The following is a 23,622-nucleotide window of genomic DNA, read 5'->3' as shown; positions in this document are numbered from 1 at the left end:
CTAGGTAGACATTCATGGATGAAATCTAGAGCTCCAAAATCATGCTTTATCAAAATGTACTGATTAAAAGTTCCCCTGTGTCTTTTTTTTTCTCTCCAGAAGAAGATGCCAATCACCTGGTAAGATCAAAGAGCAGGAACAGGAATAATTTTTTTAAGAAAGAGGAGATTCTGATAATCATGAAATATTGGATAGTTTATGATTTAACATTATATTTTAAAATCTAAAAGAAGGCTATATCTGAAACTAATATTACATTGTTTTTGGTTGTTTTTTTTTTAAGATTTTATATATTTGAGAGAGAGAGCAAGTGAGAGAGAGCATGAGCAGGGGGCAGGGTAGAGGGAAAGGAAGAAGCAGACTCCCTGCTGAACAGGGAGCCAGATGTGGGACTTGATTCCAGGACCCTGAGATCATGACCTGAGCCGAAGTCAGACACTTAACTGACTGAGCCACCCAGGTGCCCTACACTGGAACTTAAATAAAAACTTTAAAAAATAAATTTATAATGTGAAAAAAATCTTAAAGAAGGCAAAAGTCAAATTCTCAAAACTAGTACTTAAGATCTAATGAGTATCAGAACCAAGAAAGTTATATACAATGAGAATGTACAGAAATGGCCCAGATCACAGTTGAAAATGCAGTCGTTCATATTTATTAAATGTGTGCCATGTATATTATCTTAAAACTTATTTTAATAGGAATGCTTCAGGATATTTTTATCCTTATTTTACCCATGTAGTAACGGAGGTTCAAAAAGTCAAAGGATTTTCCCAGTAACTCAACTATTAGATGACAGAGAGGAGGTTCCAGCCAAGACCATGCAGATTTCTGCCCAACTCAGCAGCCTTGGAGACCTAGGAACTAGCTTCCTCATCTACTGACTCTACTGCCCCATTGTAGAGATGAAGAAATTGAGCAACACTAAAGGTGAGGCCAGGATTCTCATTTCTGTATAACTCCAAACTCTGTTTCCTACCATGTCATATTACATGATAAAAGCACACCTGGTGTTTTTTTTTTTTAATTAAAAGTATTCAAGAGTAGATAATAATGTTTCAGTTTTGACAGTGGAAGAAAACACTTTTTGGAAATTTGAGGGGTATAAATTATCCAATGAAGCTAGTGGTTTCTCTAGCGGTTTCTCTAGTGGTTTCTCTTCAAATTCTAATGGGAACGGTGACATATGAAACATTATTTAAAACTTAGTAAGGAATACAAAAGGTTAACATGCAATTGTGTACATCCCTCTGCCTGTGGCTTTTTTTGTTGTTGTGTCAAAGGACCATCGTCAAGTGTTCTGACACAAATCTTCTGAGTAAAATGATTCCTAACAGTTTTTTATATTTAGAAAAAAATGTGGGGCACCTGGGTGGCTCAGTCAGTTAAGCATCCGACTCTTGATTCTGGTTCAGGTCCTGATCTCAAGCCCCCTGTGGGCTCCACACCCAGTGTGGACTCTGCTTGAGATTCTCTCTCTCCCTCTACCCCTCCCCTTGCTTGTGTGTGCACATGCTCTCTCTCTTTCTCTCTCTCGATAAATAAATAAATAAAATCTTAAAAAAAAAAGACTTAAAGTGAACAAACTATTAAACTAATGAAAATTGTAATGTTGAGAAAAATTTCAAAGGGGATAATGATGGTAAAATTTAACATCAGCTGTTCTGTGAAATCTAGACATCAGACTTGAGGTCCTCAAAATTTCCAGGCCATGTTTTTTTGGAGAAGGCTATGAATCTCCTAATACTGTGTCCTAGGTTTTCCTTCTTACTTTTTTCTTTTTTTCATACTTGAGGTAGAATATGGAGGTAATATTAGTAGTGGCTTACATGTTCAATTTTTTTTTTTTTTGGTGGTGGTGGTTTGTTTTTATTTTTATTTTACTTTTTAATTAAAACTTTATTTATTTTAGAGAAATTTAAGTTTCATAGCAGAATGGACGGGAGGGTACTGAGATTTCTCCTGCCCATTTTTAAAGTATAGTGTGTAACTGCCTCATCCTCTGGGCCTCTCAACAGAAAACCATGGTTTACATAGGTTGTTACCTGCCTAAATTCACAGAGCTCTTCAGTGGGTCCGATATTGCTTACTGCAGTAGTGTTTGGTAAATGCTTAACAACTAGTTCTCAGGTAAAAAAAAAGGAGGGGGGGAGGCCCTAATCTGTACCTGTTGATTTCTTGGTGTAAATACTCCCCTCATGGCCAATTTCAGTCTACCACTCTGATGTCATTGAATATGGACTGGGGAGGAAAGGCTCATAATGTGCTCTTGTGAGCCAGCATTGTGATCCACTTAGAGAAACCTAAACCAAGGATCAACAACTTTTTTCTCTAAAGTACCAAATAGTAAATATTTTAAGCTTTGCTGGCCATGCGATGTCTGTTACAACTACTTAAATCCACCAATATAGTACAAAAGTAGTCATAGGCTAAATGTAAATGAATACATGTAACTGTAAGTGTGTTTAGTGATACTGAATTTCAAATTTTAGATGATTTGCAGATGTCACAAAAACTTATTCTTCTTTTGATTTTTTTTCAGCCATTTAAAAATGTAAAAAGCATTTTTAGCTTGCAAGATATGGAAATATAAAAACAGTGCAGTCTCCAGATTCCTGGTCTAGACTGTAGATAATTGGTTAAATTGAAGGAAACTAAGCAGAGTGGCATTCCTAACTAGTCCAGACATACACGTGCCTATAGTCTCCTATGTCCTACTTGAATCTTTTCAACTTTGGGTCATCAGTTCCATGGGCCTTTTGGCCCTCAGAAGTCACCAGCTCCAAGACACCTACTTCTTCGTATGCTTTCTTTTTCTTCTTCGTCTCCATGGACATTTCTTGTGCTGAGCTCTGTGGCTGTCAACATGAAGTTTACTGCATACATTGGTTTTAAAAATTTTAGAAACCAGAAAAAATGCACTTTATATACTAAATATAAACACGTAAAGACACACATGAAATAACTGAAACAGGCATTTCATGAATCAGATTTTACCCATATCATTTGCAATTACTGTTATCTTTTCTATTCTGTTCATTTCCACTCCATTCCATTCTATTTTTAAAACTTGCTTCCGGAGACTCATTAGTGGGTCAACATCTACAATTTGTAAAACCCTGATTTAATTAAAATGATGGACACAAAGTTGTGAATATTCTATAAACTAGCTTACCCCTACGGTCCCCTACACACACACACACACACACACACACACACACACACACACACACGCTGTGCTATTTTCAGTTGCTAAGAGGAGCCATTAGCCAAATGAATCCTAAGTTGTGGAAAGTGTGTGAAAGGTTTTTCCAAGCAGGGATTTCTAAGACTCTGTTGCTGCTCAAGGAATTGTTTGTTGGGTCACTTCTTTCTCTTGTCAGTGACCCAGCACTCCCTCTCCACAAACAAATGTGCATCCTATGGACTTATAATGACACTTCTTTTGGCAATGCAGCTATGATATGCAATACTCTATCCTGATTTGTAGGGGAATCCAGCCCAATATTTCTAAATTTGCATATGTTTTATATTTATTACTTAGGTTTTTGTGATTTTTTTTCCTGTTTCTATACTCTTGTCCAATAGAATTATATATTTAGTTATAGAAAAGGCAGTGTATGGATTAATCAGTCTACCAACATTGTATTATTATTTTATGTTTTATTGAAAGCATACATTTTTATCCTTCTACTGATTACTGAGCATACCCATAAAGCAAAACCAAATCAACATAAATCCAGCCTGAAAACGTTATGTCAAACCATACATTGTACCAAAACATTCTATGACTCCATAAGACACCCCCTTTCCAGTATGTTATATCTTTCCCTGATGGCAGGCATTAGGGAAATGTAACTTCTGACTCAACCTGGGAGCTAACTTGAGGAAGCTGTTTATAGTCTGATGAAAGTTTTAAATCGCCTTAGAGAAAATGATTCTGACTTGGAACTAGGAAGTTCCTGTTCAAATCACACCTTAGCGTAAGAACTATGTGGCCATTGGCATATTTATGAAAATAGGTCGAGTTTCTTACTCTGTAAAGTCAAAATATTACTACTCTACTTAGCTCATAGGCAGTCACTTGTGAGGCAGTGATTAGCTAATACATGTAAGTTTCCTTGTAAATTTGAAAGCATCCCAAAACAGAATAAATCCTCTATTCATGAAGAACTGTTAAATCATTTTTGTTACTTCTAATTTCACTGTGATGGGGAAGCCACATCTAGCCTTTCCTCCTTCCTCTGCAGTTCTGTGATATGACAGAGGCTCTGTGTACTTCTCCATAAGGAGCTGCATTTGGTTGCAGCAGACAGCGTGTGCACGTGTCTGTATTCCGAAGGCATCATTTAGTACTTGCGGTGGCTCAGAGCACAGGACTTTGACAGTTGGTGGAGACAGAAATTTCAGCAATAGTAATAAGTCGAATATATAGGCAAAATTTTTAACATTATCATGACTTATTGCTAGAAGACGCTGAATAAATGCATTAGACACACATCAGCTCTTTTAATTACCATTTTAAAGCTTCACTAGTTCTTTTATCCTTTATGTTTAATAAGCTATTATAACTGTTTCATATTATCTTCAAATTAAACTTTTCTTCCATTAAAAAATGAAACCTTTAAAAATGATTGAAATATTTTAGCGCATAGTTGAAAACTGTTTCAAAGTGAAAAAGTCACAGATAATTCTCCTTCGCTTTTCTTTTATATATGTATGTACATAATAATAGAAGAAACTCTTCAACAAAACCTGTATTTTATAAGGCAAAAACTTCAGACCTGCCATGGGGAGGGGAAAATGAAGTCCTATACCTTCCTAGGAGATCTGGGTAAAGGCTATGAGTTAATAACAGCTGTAATGTATTTTATGACACACACAGTAGTATCAGCCTCCAGATCCCTTGAATATAAAATATGAATTTATTGCTTTGTTTTATTATTTTATTTTCTGATACTCAGATGACTGTGTTAAGTAAATTATGCTAACTCAATTTATGGCACATTATCCACAGTGATTCATGCAGTATCTCTCTTGTTTTACTCATTTATTCATTCCCCTTTTCCCCCCATGCTCCACTTCTATTCCCATTTATCTAATACTCGTTGTACTAATACCACTAAATGTTTAATGTGTATTTGACGTTACATATTTTGGCAAATGTGTATCACTTTTTGTATATGTATTTTTAATGTACTTAAGTGGTATTGTGCTCTATATGATAATCTCTATCATTTCTTCACTTTTATCTTTAAATACTATGCTTTAAGAACATTCATGTTTCTTTGTGTGCTTCTAATCCATCATTTCAACACTCAGTATTTCATGCGCAATATTCTGTGTTGTGCACCAACTTGTTTTCTTTTCTACCCTTCTAGTAGAATGCCACAAGCTCTCTATTACCACAAATATTGCTAATGTCAATGCACACATCTCTCTGATGACTTCTGTGAGAATTTCTTAGAATTATACACCAAGGAGTAGAATTCCTGGACTCTACCAAACTCATTTGTTTTATTAGGAAATGGCAGAATCTCTCCAGAATGACTGTAACGATCTTCATTCTCAGCAACAACAGAAGGAAACTCATATAGCTCTTATCTATGCCAGTGGTTTGTATTATCTAGCTTTTTAATTTCTTGGCCATTTAATAGGTATAATATAGTAGCTCATTGCTTTACATATATAATTCTCTGTTCACTATTAATAATTATAAACTCTTCCTTATGTTTCTTAGTTTTTTTTTTTTAATTTCCTCCTCTGTTTTTACTTATTCTTACTTGTTCTTTTTTATGTGTCAATTTCAATTCCTTTGTCAATTTTTCTATGAGGGATGACTTGTTGGTTTGGGGGGAATTCTAGTGTTTGTTTCTCTGTCACAGTAGACTTCAAATATCTTTTCCTATTCTATTTTACATGCACTAATTTTATTCAGAATCCATTTTGAACACATATTCTTAATTTTATGTAATGTAAACAAATGTGGTTTATTGCCTTAAGGTTTATGTCTTTGAAATTTTAAGAAATCCTTCTTTTTTATGAAGACACTTTCCAACATTTCCTACTAAGGTTTTATAGTGTTCCATTTAACACTTAGTGTTTAATTTTTTTGGAATCCTCTTTTGATGTAGTAAGCTCTCTCTTCTGTTCCACTGCACTATTTTCTGTTTCAGTCTGAGATCATACCATATTTATTATTGTGGCTTTGTAATCCATCTAATTATCTGGTTGGTCAATTTTATGGATGGTAGGGGATCATAAGGTCATTTGGTCCACATTTCCATCAGATGCCCGGATCTTCTACAGCATCCCTGATGGATCATCCTCAGCTTCTGTTTAGCAACTCTGTTGATACTTCTCCAAGTACTTCCTCCTACTGTTGAGTAGGTGCCTTTACACATGGTCTTTATACTTTGAAATGAAACCTATTCTACTGTAACTCCTACGCTTCCACCATAGCTAGTTCCTCTGGGGAAAACAAAAGATTTACTTCATCTAGTACATGACAATTCTGTAGCTATCATTGTCATCTTCAAAGACATTTTTTTCCCTCTAGGTTTAATGTCCTCAACTACTTTGTCCTCATGAGCTTTGATATTCAGAAACATCTCAATTCTAGCTATCCTCCTCAGTGCACAATCCATTTGATCTTTGATCCTTTTAAAACACTGTATATGTAACTAGAAAATAATTCAGATGTGGTCTGGGAAACATACAGTATAATGAAATTATTGTCTGTCTTCATGTGTACTCTTTCTGGGTGCCCCTTCCACGGCTAATATAACTCTTAAAAAATTAGCACATCTTAAGGAACAAATAAAAAGAACACTCAAGTCTACTAACTACTACCACTGGTATGAATCTCAATCTCTTTAAACAGAGAAAAAAATAAATCAGTATTTTTTGTGCACTTAAATTTATGATTTTCAAAATCTTCCTCCCAAGAGCAAATTCTCAGAGACCTTTGACTTGCTATTTGTCAAGATAAGCACCAAGACTGGTCATTTCTATGGTTACACTTCACAAAACTGCCATTAAGTACAGTACATCTGCTATTTTAACTTATTTCACAGGAGATCTAGTTTCCTTGGACCACTCCAAGTTAAATTGGCCATAATAATGCTCTGACATGTCTCTTTCCTATTTTTAGGCAATATTTCCTCACACATCATTCGTCTCTCAGTATGGAAATATCTAGGAAAATATTAGAAGGATGATTTGCCCCCCTCTAGGCAAGAAGGGAGAAAAACTTAAGAACCAATGACAAGTTCCATGTGAGGAGAACCCAAAATGTGACAAATCCTGTCAACTCTATGACACAGTACTGCAGGCCTGTCAGCTCACTTTCAGTGTCCTTTTAAAGGATTAGTTGCATAGCATCCTCATGCAAATTCCAGCTGTGTGTCCTGAAATCCAGGGAAAAGGCCCGGTGACATCATGGTAGGTGGTGTTCATTGAAGTTCATTGCAATGAATTCTCTTAGTTCTTTTTCCCATACATTCTTGCCTACATTCTGAAAAATAAATACTTTTGCTGCTTTGAGCTTCAACATATTTCCCTAAGCATTTCTAGCCTATTTTGACAGGCTGTCTTTAGGTTGTGTTGGACACTCTAAGCAACTTGGCTGAACGCATTTAGAATCAGCTTACAAATCTGTGGAGCTTTGTCTGATTATATACTAGCATAATTTATCTCATCCTTCAAAATCTAAGTCGAAGGTTATTTCTTCAGTGACATTTTCCTCTACTAGAATTAATGCTTTGCCTTTTTATGCTTTCTTCAAAGACAGTTCACAACATGATTATAGTATTTATTCATTTATTGAGAAAATATTTGAGTGTCTATTAGAAATCAAACTCTGTGTTGGGTTCTAAGGGTACATAGTTGAACAAAAGTTAACTCCTTGCTTTAAAGAAAATTACAACCCAGGTGTGGAGATAAACACGTAAACATGCTTGCATAGCAGGAAAATGTGTGACCATAGCAAATAAATTTAACAAAAACTTTGTTTCCAAATAATAATAATAATAAAATACAAAATAAAAGATAAACATATGATTTCAACACAGTGTGGTACCTATAAGGATAAAGATATGTGCAAGAGATGGAGTTTTTATAGAAAAGTGACCAAATTGCCTTGGAATTGAGTCAGTTAAGGTTAGCTAAATGAGACGTTTGACTTGGGTCTTAAAGAAAAAGGAATTCACTTGCAGTTCCGTTTGTTTGGTATGTGTTAGCTTTCTCCACCAAAATGTTGTGCTCCTTGGACTAGAAAACATGAGTTCTTTATTTCTGAATTACTACAGCCTGGCAAGGAAACAGATATATAGCAAGTGGTCAAAATTATTGGATATAGGTGTGTGTTCTTGAGCTAGGGACTATATCTATTCTAACCATAAATGCTGAATAGCTTACCTTCAGTAAAACCTCCCTCCTAGTTAACCATATAAATAAATTAAAACAGCTGGGGAAAAAAAAAACATTAAACTGCAAAAAGGGGAAAGTAAGGAAAATGCTGGGGGGGACTTATTAATTAGAATCAAGACCTATAGTAGGGCCCTTTTCCTACTTGTCTGTCCCTGCTCTCCCTGATTATTGTTCCTCGGGAGGACCCAAATCACACAGAATTCATGCAAGCTTTCCATGAAGGCTTTGCTTTCCTGGGCAGTGAGAATTAAACATGCAAACTTGCTTTTTCCTTCATCACAGCCTGCCCTTTTTTTTCCCACAGAAGCTTTCCCATGTGTTCTGTAATAGCTAATCCATCTGAGAGACTAACACCATTAATTTATTACCCACACAAAGTATCTGGGTTTAAAGCAGGCATCTACCACATGTACTCCAAATAGTGGCCTCACTATTTTCAGATGTCATGGCAGTTCAGTGGGGACAAAATTGTGGAACAGGAGGACTTCTTGATGCAACTGAAATTTCTTTAAAGCTTAGTGTGACATTTATTCATTCAAAGAAACATTATTTCTAGTGTTCAAGGGAAAAGGAGGGAGAAATATGGCAATAAATGTGTTTCTAATGCGAAAAAAAACAGTTTTGTCCTCTCTACTTCATCTTTAAATACACTCCAACATAACCATGCATTCTTCTAAGAGTTTGGTCTTTTTCATTATTAGTTTTCAAAAACAGTTACTTTCATACTGACTCACAAGTCACTCTAATAATTATTGACCTCAAAAATAATGGCCATATTCTAGATGCTGTGCTAATAATTTCAGTCATCTCCTTTCCTAAATATAAAACTCCTAAGGTGTATATGGATTCTCCCTGTATTACAGATAAGTAAACTGAAGTTCATTAAGTTGATCATATTAGAAGCAGAAGGCTGAAACTAAGTCTACCTAAGTCTGAACTCTTGGCTTATTTTATTAAATCACTCTACCCCCCCAATATATATTTATAAAGGTGTGGCATAGATTAAAGAGATTCTATACAATCATGAACCAGACATAGGAAAAGTGTAATTTTCATGCTATTTAGAGGCAGGAGAAAGAAAGCCAATAGTTAAGGAGAACTTTAGACTCTTGCCAGTCTTAGTGTGTGGGGAGGAAGTTTGTGAAGAAGAAGGCACTATTCATAAAGACAAGTTGTTGTAGCAATCAGGAACGATTTTGGATACAGTTTGAAGATGACCCTAGATAGAGGAGAGCAGTCCCTGAGATCAGAGAGGAGGTTAGGGAAATGTATGTACAGAAGTAAATTAGGAGGGGTCAGTTGGTAGGATATCCAGCTAAAGCCGTGTTCTTTTGACCATATTAGGCATGTTAGATGAGCCAAGCTGTTTTGGTTTTTGAGCAGTGATGGGTGACCAGTTGAGAGCAATGAATAAAACATATTACAGTGATGATTTGAGTTAGATCTTCTTCTCTAAACACCAGTATAGCTCTTAGACCATAACAAACAGGGTCCTTCCTATGACTTTGGATTATATTTCTGGAAATTTCTAAATCTTCCAGTGCTGGAACATGGTAGGGGAGGGGGAAGAGGTTGGAGGATAAAAGTAGGCAGTGCAATTCTGTTATTTGTGCAGATACCCAGAGCCTGATCTGAAATACACGTGGACTCTGAATCTATTTCTTCCCTTTAAGGTGCTTTCCAACTCTCCACAACCATATCATGTCAGTAGGGTTCAACACATGCCTCAAGAGTTTAAGATTTGTGCATATGAGGTCATATAACTCCTTTTTTTTTTCATTCTCATATACAATTTTATTTTTAATATATTCTAATGACTACCATTCTCAGAAAAATGTCTCTCTCTCTCCCTCTCTCTCTCTCTCTCTCTCTCTTTTTTTGATATAAAGTTTGAACCAGATAAGGGCCCCTGGAAAGTGGATCACTCTTCTCTAGTACATTTTTTTTTCACCAAATTACTTGAGATAAGAGACCAGAATGGTGCTAAAATGCTGATTTAGGATGAATCCCATTTACCTTACACCAAGGATAAAGACACTTTACATGAGCAATTGAACAGAAGACAAACGTCTAAGTACCACTTCTCTGTCCATCATTCTAAATCTTCATTATTTACTAAATCATTATTTTTCCTATGGGCTGTTAATTTTGTAATACATTTTAAAGTCAAATTGCTGGTAAATTCCTAGATTCTGGGAGAAAAAAAAAAGATTTACCTGGCTAAGACTCTGTCGAGGACTAAAATGAAATGCTGGTGCAGTGAGTACAGCTGCAGAACTCAGAAGGTGGGGGCTGGAGACCATCCTTCTGGGCCAGCAACTGTTCATAAACACACTGTAATGGAGCAGGAGTGAAACTTGGCTGTACCACAATAAGAGAAGCACTACTGTGGCATCTCAAAGGTTTTTTCCCTTAAAAAGATGGTTTAATTGAAATTTGAGTTGAGCAAAACACTTTTGATGTTGCCCTGAAATATATTTCAACCCATGACTACTTGTTTTTATGTATTTTTAATGTTATTAGTATAATTTATTTATTTATTTATTTTTAAAGATTTTATTTATTTATTCGACAGAGATAGAGACAGCCAGCGAGAGAGGGAACACAAGCAGGGGGAGTGGGAGAGGAAGAAGCAGGCTCATAGTGGAAGAGCCTGACGTGGGGCTCGATCCCATAACACCGGGATCACGCCCTGAGCCGAAGGCAGACGCTTAACCACTGTGCCACCCAGGCGCCCCTAGTATAATTTATTATACGTGTCTAGAATGTATGCTAACAAGATTTAGAGTGCTTTGATTTTTTTCTCCTGGCCGGGGTGGGGGTAGTGTGGGAAAGGCTTGAATAGAAGATTGAAGCAGAAAAAATAAATCTGCGAAGGCAAGGGTGATGCAGTGTGCAATGACCAGCATCAGAAACCTCAAAGGTGCTTCAGCAAGGCTGCCTCCAGCCCAAAGTGGTGGTGTGCATCTTAGGGACTTTCCATGAGTTCTGTGCTTTAAGCTCATTCATGTGACCCAAATATAAAGGCCACAGTGTGTTCTGTAAGACTATCTCAAGGACATGGAGTTTGAATCATTAATACAGATCCACCCAAACCACAGACTCTTTCAGCCTGAAAAGTACATAGAGCCCATTTCTGCTAACATTGTTCTAGTTTATTATTAGTTACTTCTGTTAATCTCTTACTGTGCCTAAATTAAATTAAACTTTATCATAGATATGTATGTATAGGGAAAAAGCCTAGTATATATAGGCTTCAGTCCTATCCACAGTTTCATGTACCCAGTAGGTGTCTTGGGATGTATCCCCTGTGGATAATGGTGGGGGAGACTACTGTACATTGAAAGGATTACACACCATGACCAAGAAGGATTTGTTCCAGGGATTCAAGAATGGTTTGATACTGCAATTGTGGTGCCGCACATTAACAAAATGAAGGAGAAAATCGTATGATCATCTCAATATATGCAAAAAAGAAGCATTTGACAAAATTCAACATCCATTTATGATAAAAACCATCAACAAAGTGAGTATAGAGGAAACATAACTCAGTATAATAAAGGCCGTATACACCAGACACAGAGCGGCCATCATACTCAATGGTGAAAGGTGAAATGGTGAAAGTCTCCTCTAAAATGAGGAAAAAGATAAGGATGCCCACTCTCACTGCTTTTATTTAACATAGTATTACAAATCCCAGCCAGAGAAATTAGGCAAGAAAAAGAAATGCAAATCATCTGAATTGGAAAGGAAGAAGTAAAATTGTTACTACTTGCTGATGACGTGGTATGATATATAGAAAACCCTGAAGACTTCATCAAAAACCTGTTAGAACTAATGAATGAATGCAAAGTTACAGGATACAGAATCAATACACAAAAATCTGTTGCATTTCTATATACTAATAATGAACTATCAGAAAGAGAAATAAAGAAAGTATTTCCATTTACAATTGAGTCAAAAAGAAAAAATAAATACCTGGAATGAATTCAGCTAAGAAAGTGAAAGACCTTAGATACTGCAAAGACATTAATGAAATAAATTGAAGAAGACACAAATAAATATATAACAAATAAATAGATATTTCATCTCACGAACTGGAAGAATTGATATTGTCAAAGTATCCAAACTATCCAAAGCAACCTACAAATTCAATGCAATCCCTATCAAAATTGCTATGGCAGAATGCCTAGGTGGCTCAGTTGGTTAAACATCTGCCTTCAGCTCAGGTCATGATCCCGGGGTCCTAGGATCAGGATCAAGTCCCGCATTGGGCTCCTTGCTCAGTGGGGAGCCTGCTTCTCCCTCTGCCTGTTTCTCCATCTGCCAGACACTCACCCTACTTGTGCATGCTCTCTCTCTCTGACAAATAAATACATAAAATCTTTTTAAAAAATGCTATGGCATTTTTCACATAAATAGAACAAACAATCCTAAAATTTGTATGGAACCACAAAACACCCTGCATAGTCAAAGCCATCTTGAGAAAGAAGAACAAAACTGGAGGCATCACACTACCTGATTTAAATCTACATAGCAAAGCTCTAATAATTGAAACATGGTATTGGCACAAAAACAGACACATAGATCAATGGAATAGAATAGAGAATCTAGAAATAAACCCATGCATATATGGTCAATTAATTTATGACAGAGGAGCCAAAAATATACAATGGGGAAAGGACAGTGTCTTTAATACAAGGTGTTGGGAAAACAGGACAGCCATATGCAAAGGAATGAAAATGGACCACTATCTTATAGCACACATAAAAATTAACTCAGAATGTATTAAAAACTTGAATGTATGACCTGAAACCATTAAATTTCTAGAGAAGAAAATGGGCAATAAGTTCCTTGACATAGGTCTTAATGATTTTTTTTTAATCTGAAAGCAAAAGCAACAAAAGCAAAAATATGTAATGGGACTACATCATATTGAAAACCTTCTACACAGCAAAGGAAATCACCAACCAAATTAAAAGGCAACATACTGAATGGTAGAAAATATTTGAAAAATCATGTATCTGATAAGGAGTTAACACCTAAAAGATATGAAGAACTCCTATAACTCAATGGGGAAAAAAAAGATTAAAAAAATGGACAGAAGATGTGAATAGACATTTTTCCAAAGAGGACATACAGATGGCCAACAGGTAATTGAAACCTTTAAGCATCTGGGAAACGCAAATCAAAACTACAATGAGCTATGACTTCATCCTGTTAGAATGACTTTTACAAAAAAGAGGAGATACAAGTGTTTTTGAGGCTGTGAAGAGAAAGAACCTTCATGCACTGTTGATGGGAATGTAAATTGGTGCAGCGAAAAAGTGTGGAGATTCCTTAAAAAATTTAAAAATAGAAATACCATGTAATCCAGCAATTCCACTTCTGGGTATTTATTGAAAGAAAACCAAAACAATAACTAGAAAAGATATATGCACCCCCATGTTCATTGTAGCATTATTTACAATAGCCAAGATATGGAAACAACTTGAGTGTCCACTGATAAGTGAAAACTGAATGGATAAAGAAATACATATATACATGCATATAATTCATATAATAGTATATAGTAATACATGCAATATGTAATTACATGTATATAAAATAAATACATAAGAATACATATAATATGTAATAATATATGTGTATAATGGAACATTATTCAGCCATAAAAAAGTATGAAATCTTGCCATTTGCAACAACATGCTGGAACTTAAGGGCATTATGTTAAGTGAAGTAAGTCAGACAGAGAGAGGCAGTACCATATGATCTCTTTCATATGTGGGATCTAAAGTAAAGCAAAACAAAACAAAAACCAAGCTCATAGATACGGAGAACAGACAGGTCATTGTCAAAAGGAGAGGGGGTTGGAGACTGATTTTTTTTTAATTTTTATTTTAAATTATTTAAATAATAATAATAAAGAATAACACTCTACGTTGCACTATATGGCTCCCTGGAAACATATTTTAATACATACCAATATATGTAAATATATTTTAAATATATCTCTATCTATATATCTCTATATATCTATATATCTCTATCTGTATCTATATCTATATATATCTTATACCTGTTTAGGCATTATTTATATATATATATAATATAATATATATATTATATATATATAAATATAGCAATTATGTGTGTGTGTATATATATAGCATTTGTATATATAGCATTATATACAGTGTATATATATATACTGTATATATATATACATATATATATATATATAAAACCAGCTATATATATATATATATACGTATATATATATACGTATATATATATATATATATACGTATATATATATATAAAACCAGCTTTAGGCATTAGTTTTATTTGCCTAGCTCCTGTAAGCACTTAAATTTGTAACAACTAGGTCAAAAAAAAGGTCATCTAGGTAAAGAAGTCAAAGTGATGTGAAGTACAGGTAAAGTAGTTGAGGGAGAATACTTAGTGCTCTAATACGTGGAGAGCTACATGTTGAATCACTAAGGTGCAGTGGAGAGTTGAATTTATGGGTAATTTAGTTGTACTGATACAAAATTCTAAGAAATGTTGAATTTCTAAGAAAGGGAATTGATGGGTTGAACTATTAATGATATTAAGCTTTACATATGTTGCCTGCTCTTAATGATCTTAACCAAAGAGGTATTTTTTCTAATGCATCAGGAGTTATCATTGTCATCTAGCAACGTGATCAAAAAATGATTTCAGATGCACAGGTAAACAAAATTGTGTTGTAACTAGAATTGTATACTAGAAGGAATTGGACATGTATTGGCCTGTGGGAGAGGGGTAAAGGCTCCATAATTTTTTAGGTAAATTAGTCGATTCAATTAAATATCACTTCAAGGCCTTTCTTTTGAGACCAACTTCTTTATCTTTAACCTGACCTTCTCCTTGAGTGTTTGTGTTTAAATTGTTTATTGATACCATGCTTGATAAAGGTCATAGTCAGTAATATGCCCTATTTCATATTTTATATTATGCAGGCCTTAAGTTTCTGACCAAACCCCAAAGGAATGAATGTTAGTCACAGAGTTTGGCATTAGGAAAATAATTGAATTTGTTTGGCTCTACAGTATAAAATGATTTCAAGGACAAAGAGGACTAATAGTCTGAAAGGCCAAGTCAGAAAGAGGAAGAGTGTTTTGAGAATATTTGTTATTTTCCCCCACAGAAAGCCATACTTCTATAGATGGTTATGGGAAATACATAGGCAAAAGATCTTAAGCCAAACAAAGAAAACTCTTCATAGTTTTCTCTTAATTTTCTGGGTATTTTAGAGAAATTCGTTTCAACAGGGTGGGAAAGAACAAGGAAAAATGGAATGACTGGAATGGACTGGATGTACCATTTCTTCATTTTCATTTTGCAAGTAGTGTAGCATTACTTCAGGATAAAGTCAAGTTGGGACTGTGTGGCTTTATGGGAAAATAGTTATGGTTACAAACTTAAACCAGGTTAAAATCAAAGAATCATTTGATTTTTCAGAATATCACAAACTTGAGCAATTTTTACCAGCTTCTAAAATGTTTTGAGCATGTACTATGCTCCAAGCACTATTCTAAGCACCTTAGATGTGCTGTCTTAATCTGTTCAATGACCCAGTGACGGAGGTACAATTATATCTTTTTTATGGAGAACCTGAGGTCTGGAGTCTAAATAGCTTGCCCAAGACTGCACAGCTAGCGGAGGGCATAGGATTTGAACCCAGGATTTGAATCTCAGACCCAGGTGCCTTCCTCACTGGGTTTCTGACCGCTAAGCCTGGAACTTAACCTTTTGCCTTTGCCGCATCTAGAATGCCCGAGAAACACTTCCCTTCTCAAAAGTCTATAATTAATATTGCAAGAGTCTTAAAGGTACGTCTAAAGTGGGGAATGAAATCTGCTCCTCACTTTTTGTTTTACCATTGGAGAAATAGGGCCCACATGCACAGTCTCATGCTGAGGTCAGTGTCACGGAAGGAGCGAGGGCTCAGGACCTACGTCACGTTTCAGGAATCCTAGGGCTCTCTGTACTAGATCAACTGATATTTCTTGATTGTTTATTGTTTTCTGGGCACCGTGCCAATTTTATTTGCTTCATCTCATTGCATTTCCTCTCAAAATATTTTGCAACTCCTCAAACCTTCTGCACTTTAATGCTTCTTTGGAAATCTTCTCTTCATCAAACAGTAAGAGCCACATTTTTAGACCTATCTTTTTCAGAGCAGTCATCAGAGTGGGTGCATCGCAAACGTAGGTGGACTGAGTGAGAAGTCACCGGGAGGAGACAGACAAGTCACCGGGAGGAGACAGGCACGTTGACATACACATCTTTTCTCTTCCTTTGCTCTGAGCAGCTGACAGTAATTTACCTGAGATTCAACGTGATCCTCCCTGTTTCAGTCCACTTTCTTGCCTTTTTCCCACTACACCCTCATTTTTCCCCAAATGATAAAATTTGTCCAGGGTAACTTTTCCTTGCTTTAAACATGTCTCAATATACCCTTAATAAAACAGTCAACACAGAGCCCTAATGGTCTTAATTTGGCTGTGCTGTTTCTATTCTTACAATAAGTGTTCCACTCCCCATATAGAATAGAAACTCTCTAAAAAATTATGATAGCTTTATATATTTTATAAATATGTTATAAAATTGAAAAGCCTAGATAGACTCATAGGTATTCTTTGCTAGCAAGGTATCTATTTGTACTATTGACTTTTCCTTGACTTGCTTGTACCTTGAGGAATAATAGTCTGGAGGCTAGGACTGAAATGCCTTTATTATTATTAACTGAAAAGCAGAATGAATGCACTTTGACCTTAAAATATAAAGCAATAACAGCAATGTGAAGAAGGCATATTGTCATTGTTAGTGGAAAATTATATTGATGTAGGTATTAAAAGGTAATATACGTTTTTTTCCACGAGATTTTATTAAAGATCAACCTTTTGAAAACAATCCTAAAAGCACCCTTTGGACTTTCTTTGTTATTCTCTTTGTTACCTTTACAAGGTTCTTTCAGAAAGTACCAATTTTATTTTAAAGTTTTAATCAATATTTCACACAGTGAAATCTTTTTCTTTGACACAATGAGTTATCAAAGCATTTTTTCTTCCCGAGGCAGCGGCTTTGAGCTGTAACTGACAATAGATCTTGTGGATACTGTCTGTGTCAAGATTAGATCAGACGCCATGGGGATTCCTTTTCATGTTTGTAACTCTTAAATCAGCATAAGCAATACACAAATTCCTCCATTCTAAAGGAATTTTTCCTCAGTGGAATGACTATTGCTGATCGTATTTGATTTTCATTACTTCAAAAACAAAATAGAACTGTATAGCTGGAAATCCTACCTGAATATATACTTATCTGGCACGTTCATTTTCTCCAAAAACTATAGTAAAATTTTCTCCTTAATGTATTATCTACAGTTTAAATGGCATATGCAATTAGATCTTTCAAGTAAAATATTAGTCCTCTTTCAATACAAACTCCTTTCTTATACTGAAAAAAAGAAAAAGAAGATGAATTGCCATCTATTCCTGACCCTCTCTCTCTCTCTCTCTCTCTCTCTCTCTCTCTATATATATATATATATATATATATGTTTTCTAGTTATGTTTAATTATAGTTATAGTTTCTAAGTATATTTGTGCCAAGAGACGGGTCATTCTCCATTAAGACTCTGAGAAAGGTTATGGTATACTGGTTGAGTGGAGTCTGACATCAGACTTGCGTGCGCTTGAATCCTGCCTCCGCCACTTACTAGCTGTGTGACAGCAAGTTACTTAAATTCTCTGAGTCTCATTTTCCTTACTTGTAACAGTGCCTGGCTCACTGGCCAGGTAGAAGGATTTAATGATATAATCCACCTAAGAACTTCACCCTGTTCTTGATACATAATGGATATTTCATACATATTAGCATCCTTATTATTTATGTAGTAAAAGAAAGGAAGAATTTATTTTCACTACATTGCCCCCCCCATTTTTTTATGCCTTTGAGTATTTTATTAGGCTTTTTTTTTTTTTTTTTTTTGCAATAAAGTCTAAGAGGTAAAATAATGTCATTTCCTGAGAGTAGAAAGCAATCGGGGTGTAACTAATATGGCCTTCTGGGGGTAACATTTTAAACATGGATTTTCTTAAGCAGTCAATATTCTTTTAATATTAGATAGCTTCAGATTTTTATGATTTCAGTGTTCTGTGTCCAGCCAACCAGAAGGATTCTTAAAGAAAAATGCCAAAGCTGGTAGGTTCCAAGAAAAACGTACAGTTGGGCTATGAGGGAAATTTGCTTCCGATTCAGCTAATACAGCATTAGGCTCTGTTAGGGAGGTAATGGCTGTCTTGATTATTGATGACCATCTGGATGCTTCCCTGCTTCAGAAGAATTGGATAAGTAGAAGATGAAGTCATTTTCTAAAGCTTGGCCCACTGCCCTGCACTCTCTTCACTCTGACCGTTCAGACAGTGGGCGCATAATAGCAAGAAAGGAATTGTGATACTGACATGAAAAATGGGGTTAATGAACCACGAAGATGAATAATACAAACAAAACCATTTTAGCAAAGTAGAGTTTGAATCTTTTGCTCCATAAACAATGAGTGTACACTCCAGAAATTAGCCGGCTTTTAAAATTTTAATTAATTTGAAATGTTAAGTGGATCATAGGTATCTACTTACTTCCCTGTTGAAGGCTGCAGGGAAGTTAATCATCAACAGAACTTCTGGGAAAGGGAATGTTTCTGCATCCAGGAAATCTCACAGGTGGGAAATTTTCATATATGATGTTCGTACTTTTAAGTAACATCTAAAACATTCCTTCACATAATCCTTTAATTAAGACATTCTGTGCCATAATTTTCTGCACAATTCTTCAGAAAACATTCAGGAGAACTACTGATATTCTAACTACATGAATGATAAAAAAATATTTTTAAAAGTATATGATATAATTATTTGGAGAATTAAATGTTTATGGAGAAGGACTGAAAGGGTATTTCGAGTAAGACCCTTCTTCCCCTTGGCTAGAGTTATTCCCAGAATTTCTGTTCTATGGGAATTATCATATCCAAATCACACTTTTGTCTTCTGAATGAAGGTATTTCTTTAAGGATGTGCAAGTGTATTCGAGTAACTCTCTTTGCCGAGCAAAGGCCCTTACAACAATGGCTTATGCATTGCCTCCCCCAGGCAAAAACAGTCAGGTAGGTTATTCCAGATCAGCTCCTCTCACAGAGAAATTTCCTATTTGATCCTAAACAAATTATCTAAAAAGAAGCTTCCAAGCCAGTGGTAATCAGAAATTAATTAAAACAAAAAGAGAACGTTTAGTAATGCCATTAAAAACCTGAAAGTGGACAAAACAAAACAAAACAAAAAAGTGGACGAAACCAAAGAAACAGCTGTCTTACCTTTTGCCCTCATGTCTAGCTGGAGAGGATGTTTGTGTGTTTCTAGTTTATACAGCCTTGGGTGAGCGAGGTGATACACTTTCATGGGGACCGCAGGCTAGTTCACGCCACAAGGGCAGGTACCCACAAAGGTGAAGAGTTGCCCTCGCTCTGTGATGTTAAAATGTGACTGCCGTTCTCCATCTGCACATCCTCTGTCTCCCCATGGTGCCTGTTCTCAGAGAAATATTTCGAAAGCTTGGAGGTAACCGCTTATTATAGAGCTGTCCTGGAATAAACGGAGAAGCTTTTTATCCGCCTCACTGACAAGCATATCACATTCTCTTAGTCTAGGAATAACTATTTTTCAACCACAGTCCATCAGCTCCTAAAAATGAAAAAAAAAAAAAAAGAAAGAAAAAGAAAAACCTATCTATGGATCTAGCTCATGTTATGAATCATGTTGGTAAAAGAATCTCTATCTTTGGTCCAAAAGGCTATTTTTTAAATATTTAGAATAAACTAAGCGAGACCATAAATGTGTAAAATTATCGAATATTCTTTTTTGAGAGAGTGTTATAATTTTATCTTTAAAAGAAGGGAAACCTTTGGAAATCAGGCTGAATCAGATATAGAGAAATTCTCTGTGGATGGTTTTTAGGGCTTTCTGTCCTAGAACACATGTATTGAAGCACATGAACTACTTCTCTGTGTATACGTACAGGGATATTTCTGTTGGTGTCGGGTATGATGGATTGCTATATTTTGCAAAGTCATGCTTTGTTTTTTTATAAAATAAATCACATTTCAAAAAGCCAGTGACTCTTCTTTTTTCACATATGCCGACATTATGTGGAAACGTTACATTAAAGGAATTTTATATATTAAATACTATTTAGTAATATTAGAAGATTCAAGTGTACAATATGTGTAACTTGGTATCTTCCTTTTCTCAATATTTTTGAAGATATGTGTACCCCTGTGTGTTTATGCTAATTCCCTGATGATAAAATATTTGAGAAGCTATAAAAAATGCTAATGTCTATGTAAACAGTGACTTTCAATTGGTTTGGAGATTTGGAATTTTAATTCGTCTATGTGAAAACTGTGGTTGGAGTGCATTGTGCCTTCTCTGGGTTCCTGCTTCACTGGACAGCTGTCCTAATAATAGTCTAGCAGGGAACAGACCGCTTCGTGCTTGTCCACTTTCAGGCTTTTAATGGCATTTATAAACATATGCTATGTTGCCATTCTGTTCTCTCTGAGGGGACCAGACTCTGACTTTCTTGTTCATCAGTTTATACCCTAGAGACCCACATGGTTCCTGGCACATAGTGGGTGCTCAAAGCCTAATTTTGAGTGAATGAGAGAAAGAATGAGTGTCCTCCCATCAGCTGATCCCTGAGAGGCTTATGTGTCCCCCAGCGTGTGAAGAGATCACTAAAATGAATTTCTTGCTGGCCTTGCAGGAGTTACATCTCCCGGCCTCAGTTCCTTGACTGGCATCCAGCATGGCCCTGATCATCTGTCTCCTCTCATCTTCTCAGCTGACACATTTTTGTACCTCCTTTAGCATGGCCCATCTTTTTTCAGCCTTCCTGCTTCCAAATACTCTATGATTTCTGAAGTCTACATTCTATGATTAACACTCATATAATCAACAATCGCTGTCTAATCAAAGAAAGTTATCTTCACTTGTTTCCCTTAACTGACAATGGGTCTACCCTTAAACCATCATTTTCCCTTCCAGATGGAGGACAACAACATCTCACACCACACCTTCCTCAGTGTTGGAGCAAGGATTTGACATTCTCCTCATTTTCTACTTTCAGGTAAGAATTCCTCCATTCTCATGGAAAAACCTTGCTTCTGTGGTTATAGACATCCTGGAAAAGATTATGTAAGCATAGTAATGGTGCAAATCTCAGCACGATTGTTTTTTTCTTTTCTTTGGTAATTTTCTTCATTGTTTGAATTTTTACTAATATGTATGTATTATTTTACCCCCCAAAGCTATTTTTTCCTCTTATTTTTACCAGCTTATTGAGATGGAAATATACATATGACATTGTGTAAGTTTAAGGTGCACATGTTGAATCAATACGCATACATCGAAAAATGATTTATACCATAGTGTTAAGTGACACCTTCATCATGCCATAAAGTTACCATTTCTTTTTTGTGGTGAGAACAGTTAAGATGCACTCTTTTACCAACTTTCAAGTATATAATATAGTAACTATAATCACCGTATTGTACATTAGATCTTCAGACCTTATTCATCTTATAACCAGAAATTTGTACTCTTTGACCAATATCTCATTTCCCTAACCGCCAGCTGCTAGTAACCACTACTCTACTCTGTGTTTGTGTGAGTTCAGCTTCTTTAGATTCTGCATAGAAGTGAAAACATTCAATATTTACCTATTTTTGTCTGACTTACTTCACTTAGCATAATGTCCTCAAGTTTCATACATGTTGTCACAAGTGGCAGGATTTCCTTCTTTCTCATGGCTGAATAATATTCCACTGTATATATACATATCATATCTTTTGTATCCATTTGTTTCTTGGTGGACACTTCAGTTGTTTCCATATCTTGGCTATCGTGAATAATGCTTTAGTGAACATTAGAATGCAGATATCTCTTTGAGATCCTGTAGTCATTTTTTTTTTGCAGAGATACACCCAGAAGTGGGATTGTTGGATCATATGGTAGTTTTATTTTTAGTTTCCTGAGGAACTTCTGTTCTGTTTTCCACAGTGGCTGCATCAATTTACATTCCCACCACCAGTGCGCAAGTGTTGCCTTTTCTCTAAATCCTCACCAACACTTATATCTTGTCTTTTTTTATGGCAGCCATTTTACCAGGTGTGAGGTGATAATCTCATTGTGGTTTTGATTTGCATTTCCCTGATTAGTGATATGGAGCACCTTTTCATGTATCTGTCGACCATCTGTATCTTTTTTTTTGGAATGATGTCTGTTCTGTTCCTCTCTTCATTATTTAATTGAATGGTTTGGCCTCTCTCTTTTTCTGTTGAGTTATGTGAGTTCTTTATACATGTTAGATATTAACCCCTTATCGGATATGATTTGCAAACATTTTTTTCCCATTCCGTAGGTTGCCTTTTAATCTTGTTGATGGAGGGGCACCTGGGTGGCTCAGTCGGTTAAGCATCTGCCTTTGGCTCGAGCCAAGCTTTGAGCTTCCTGCACAGTGGGGAGTCTGCTTCTCCCTCTGCCCTTCCTTGTGCTCTCTTTGTCTCTCTGTCTGTCTCAAATAAAAAAATAAAATCTTTTTAAAAAAATCACAATTTTGTTGATGGTTTCTTTTGCTGTGCAGAAACTTTTTAGTTTGATGTAGTCCCACATACTAATTTTTGTTTTTGTTGCTTATGCTTTTGGTAACGTATCCCAAAAAATTGCTGCCAAGACCAATGTCAGGGAGCTTTTTTCCTATGTTTTCTTCCGGGAGTATTACAGTTTCAGATTTTATGTTTAAGTCTTTAATTTCTTCTGAGTTAATTTTTGTGAGTGTTGTAAGATTGGGGTCCAGTTTCATTCTTTTTCATGTTGTTATCCAGTTTTCCCACCACCATTTATTGAAGAGACTGTCCTTTCCCTATTGAGTATTTTTGGCTCCTTGTCAAGTATTAGTTGGCCATATATGAGCAGGTTTACTTCTGGGCTCTCTGTTCCACTCGTCTGTGGGTCTGTTTTTATGGCAGTATTATAATGTTTTGATTACTATAGTTCTGTAGTATAGTTTGAAGTCAGGAAGTATGATGAC

General features: G+C 35.7%; 1 long non-coding RNA gene across 1 annotated transcript in view; it reads left to right on the top strand.

Moving 5' to 3' along the window:
- The first annotated feature begins 232 nt into the window (after positions 1–232).
- Positions 233–23,622, top strand: part of LOC123799275 (uncharacterized) — a 106,513-nt gene continuing 83,123 nt past the window's right edge. Inside the window, exons 1-2 of the long non-coding RNA XR_015724369.1 lie at positions 233–930; positions 21,579–21,660. This is a non-coding gene — a long non-coding RNA (uncharacterized LOC123799275). The remainder of the gene's footprint in view (positions 931–21,578; positions 21,661–23,622) is intronic.

Source organism: Ursus americanus, chromosome 5 (genome assembly GCF_024610735.1).
Source record: "Ursus americanus isolate L20-20 chromosome 5, mUrsAme1.1.p, whole genome shotgun sequence".
NCBI classification, from domain to species: Eukaryota; Metazoa; Chordata; class Mammalia; order Carnivora; family Ursidae; genus Ursus; species Ursus americanus.
The sequence above is the reverse complement of the archived record's forward strand: the minus strand, read 5'-3'. Positions and strand labels throughout refer to the sequence as shown.